The sequence below is a fragment of the Anas platyrhynchos genome, chromosome 17 (assembly GCF_047663525.1).
Source record: "Anas platyrhynchos isolate ZD024472 breed Pekin duck chromosome 17, IASCAAS_PekinDuck_T2T, whole genome shotgun sequence".
NCBI classification, from domain to species: domain Eukaryota; kingdom Metazoa; phylum Chordata; class Aves; order Anseriformes; family Anatidae; genus Anas; species Anas platyrhynchos.
This window is the reverse complement of record NC_092603.1, coordinates 1,342,140-1,346,322: the sequence shown is the minus strand read 5'-3', so window position 1 is coordinate 1,346,322 and position 4,183 is coordinate 1,342,140. Positions and strand designations below refer to the sequence as shown.

At 43.4% G+C, this 4,183-nt stretch overlaps 1 long non-coding RNA gene across 1 annotated transcript; it reads right to left on the bottom strand.

Moving 5' to 3' along the window:
• Nucleotides 1-251: 251 nt before the first annotated feature.
• On the bottom strand, nucleotides 252-2,251 carry LOC139998933 (uncharacterized). The gene is made up of 2 exons (XR_011803881.1): nucleotides 1,966-2,251; nucleotides 252-319 (listed from the first exon to the last, which is right to left on the bottom strand). It is a non-coding gene; the product is annotated as an uncharacterized lncRNA (long non-coding RNA).
• Between the last annotated feature and the right edge of the window lie 1,932 nt (nucleotides 2,252-4,183).

Here is a 4,183-nt window from a genome sequence, read left to right as displayed (position 1 = left end):
TCCTCTTCCCTTAAAAAGAAGAGATAAAGAAAAAAAATGGTAAGTATTTTTGGCTTTTTTTTTACACTGCATACACTAGCAGAGGTTTTCTAGCTTAAAAGCATCACTCTGGAGGTAAAAATTAATATTATTTTATTGACTGAGAGATGGAGATCGAATCACACCTCATCGACAGTGTAGAATAGAATGAAATCAGTGAAATTATCTCAGGGAAAGGTCAAAAAACAGCCCAAATACAATTTCACAAGCCATACCTGACTCCATCATCACGTTCGCTTCCAAACTGGAACAACCTCCAAGCGCCCACAGCTTGGTCTACCTGGTGGGATGAGAGGAAACATCATTAAAATATCACATCCAGGGAAAACCAGACCTTCAGAGACACACCACATGTTCCTGGTGCCTGGAATATTTTCACCCATATAAATAAACATGATAAGGAGGAAAAATATGGGGTCACAGAAGCTTTTTTCCTGGTTTTCCTTTGTCATTCAAGACGTTCTTTGGTCTAGTTCTGGATGAATGGTGAAATTCTGGATGAATTGGTCTACATCTGCCTAAAAAGACTGCTACAGGTGTGATGAACTATTGTGCATAGAAATCTGTCACCCTACTGATCAGAAAAAAGGATTCAGCTCTTAGATATCTGTCCTTAATTGCCTACAGGATCATGACCTTAGGCCCCTTCTGTCTTGTAAATTATTTAATCGTAGCATTTATCACCATGAGAAGCAGCCCCATACGTGGAGGATGTGGTGCCACCATCAGTTTTGGCCAAAAAAGTAGCACTTATTTTATTTTGAGCTGGATCAGCACATTACCCAGCGCCTGCTTTACACAAATTCAGACTTTTTTGCATCAGCCATCTCAAAACCATTGTAAAAACACATCCTTAAATGAGGAAAGGAGGGCATTTTTCAGACTAAATGGACTAAAGGGTACATCTGCTGAAAAAGAAAAACAAAGCTGAATATTTATTAAGAGCTTCCCTTCTCTGCTCTGTTTCTTCCACTGTGTATGTGGTGATTTCCAGTCCATGCTAATGCTTTGCATCAGCTTTTCTTAAGTCAAAAAGTAAATAAATTAAAAAAGGATGGATTTGAGCACCATGGGAGATGGGCTGGCACAGATCTGGGATCTCCTCTGGTCCCTCCTGCATTCAACGCCTTTGATTGTTCCTCATCAATACACCAGGGAGGGCAAACTCCATCACTATCAGGTTTTTTTTTCCCCTAAATCACCCAAACTGCACAGGGAAGTCGTTATAATTTCATCCCAGTGTTCACAACCTCGTCAAGGTCCCCAAAACACGAAACCTTCCTATCTGCTACAGCTGATGCAGGTGAGCTGCAGCAGTGAAAAAAAAAACAAAAAACAAAAAGCACCAGGGGAAAAACAAAACAAAACAAAACCAAAACAAAACAAAAACAAAACAAAAAAAAACCAACAAAACAAAACAAAACAAAAAAGAATTATTTGTGGGAAAAGGTGTCGGATAATATTGGAAAGGAATCTATGGATTGCTTTTTGTTTGCTGTGTTAATTTTAATAATTTTCATAAACTGCAGGTCCTACTGGGGGATGAGTCAGATAAACTCTGTTATGAGGACCTAAATTTGTACAGAAATAGATAGAGCAAAGAAAACATCCCCAATTATTTCTGTATTATACTGTCATAAAATAAAATAACAATTAAAAAAAAAAAAAGAAAGAAAGAAAGAATTCACTCTCTTAATCCTTTGCCTGTTTTTTCAGTATTGTCAGATTTAGGTACAGGATTATAAAAGATCAGGTTGTACTAAGCTTCTTCCAGCTACCGTGAAGGGATCACATTTCTTCTGCATCCCCCCAGCGTTTCCTATAAGAACCCACGCAGCCAGACAGGCATCCAGGAATAGGATCCTCCCCAAATTTTGCCTTCCCCCGCCTTTCAAGAGCTCGTGGAAAGAAAGAAAAAAGGCTTACCGGGACCTGCAGGTGGATTTCTGTAAGTTCACCAAGCTGGGGCTGTTTTGCTCACGGGGCCGGGATGGTGGGGGCTGTCCCTGCTGGAGATTTTTGGCAAGTCCAAGTTCATCCTCGGACTGTGGCGCCCTGGGAAAGAGGTATCCAGATTTGCTGGAAGGACCGAGAGGGGCACGACAGCTGTGCTGGCAGCGGGAGGACGTTCCCAGCACCTAATTTTAGCTGGCTTAAATGCCGAGGTTGGAGAAGGAGGGTTGAGGTCTCGGGGATCCCTATATAGGCATCGCAGGAACGGGTTTCTCCAGAAGGGGAATAGAAATTGAGGTCTGACCTGGTCATTTCAGGCCAATCGCCAGTATCTGCCACGGGTTGTTTAGCAAACACGAGAGGTTTGGATGTCCTGGAGCATCTCAGGTGCTGTGTTCAGAGATCTTCTCTCTCCGAAATGGGCTGGCACCAATTTTGGGTTTGCCCTGCCCCAAAATACAGAGAAGTGTGAAATCAGCTTGGGTTTTCTTCCCTCTGTCACCGTTGCTCGCTGGGACCAGCAAACAGGGGAGGGCATCTCCTCTTGTGGCCAGGATTTCTCATCACTTGGAGCTATTTAAAAAAAAAAATCACAAATTTATCTAGCTTAGCCTCTCTACACATACCTCACCTAGCTCCAAAAACCCACAGCTCCCCCATTTGTGCAATAATGAGACAGGTTTGAAGCTGAAATTTTTCTTTTGCTGAAGAAAAAGGATTTTTTTTACATATTTCTGCAACGAGTTTTCCTTAAATTGGACAAATAAGCATCAAAATGCAAACCACTCCCATAGATAAATCCCTAAAAGACTCATTTGTCTTTTTGCTGGCTAACTCTGAGTTAAAGCAGCGGGAAGTCAGCAAAAGCTGTCTAAAATTGCTGATCCCACCCTGAATTAGTCATTGTGCATTTCTTTTTTGTCCGTCAACAGTGAGAAAATAGATTTTTTACGGTTCTGTTCATCTGATCTCTCTCTGAGTCAGTTGCCTAAACTCTCGGTACAGTCAATGGAGAGAAATGAGGCAAATGGGCTGAGCCAAATTGTTGAAGCCAAAAAAAAGAAAGAAACCAAACATCAAAAACTATCACTTGGAGAAGTAGATGTCAGTTCTTGAACCCTAAGGACCAGGACACAACATCTTTTCTTGGAGCTCTGTTGGTGAGACATGCAAGCTTGCAGATTCTTACACCTCAAAATTAAGGAGTTGAGGACACGTGAGCAAAAGACGAAAATCAGAGGGGATTTGGTGACTTCCAGCCTCAGGGAGGGTGGTGGGTTGATGGAGAAGGGGTGTGCTGTGATGCTGAAAAGGGAATTATAGGAGCAAGAATGGGAGCTTTAATTATTATAGGAGCATTATTTATTACAGGGGCTCTCCTCCCTTGGAGGAAAGGGATTTAATTCGATGTGCAGCCTGGATTTCAAGGTGTGAAAACGTCCCAAAATGTAGGGGATGGGAGAGGGTGAGGGTTAAAGCTGAGGATGAAAAACCTGGCATCAAACCCCGGTGGCTAAACCCTCTGGATTTGCAAGAGGGGAAAAAAAACAACGCCACGGGGTGAAGAAACAGAAGGTGCCTCCCTGGGGGAAACCCGATCGAGGGAAAAGGGGATCACGGCGAGCAGCGTGGAGGAGATGCCATTTCCACGAAGGCTTCCTGACAGCAGAGCTTCGGCATGCAGGGGAGACAAAATCAGAGGCACGCACCCTGGGCTGTGCCAAGAGAGAAAAACCTTGGAGCATGACGCCGGGGCACGGGCACGACGGCGGAGCCAGGAATGCCAGGAGCACCTCAAAGACGTTTCGGAGAAGAGGTTGCTGGCCATTTGCAGCTCCTAAAATTGCTCGGCGGCTTGGAAAAGCAAACCTTTCAAACGCAATCCACGCAGAGCAAGTGGAAAACCCCGGGAGAGATGTCTCCGGCTTGAAAAGCTGCAGCACTTTCAACCTTTGCCATTTGAGGTCTCTGAATTGCTCCACTTCAGAATGTCTGGACTGAAATTTAAGATGCCAGACTCGGAGGACAACGATAAATAAAAGTTATTTATCTTATCTCTGGCACTACCAGAGCAGATTATTTCAACTGAGATCTGTTTGTGCTTGCTGAGCCATGCCTGTTTTCTGGGCAATTTTCTTACACATCTGGATTTTAAATCATGCTGGCACTTAAAATTGCTTTATTTCTGGCT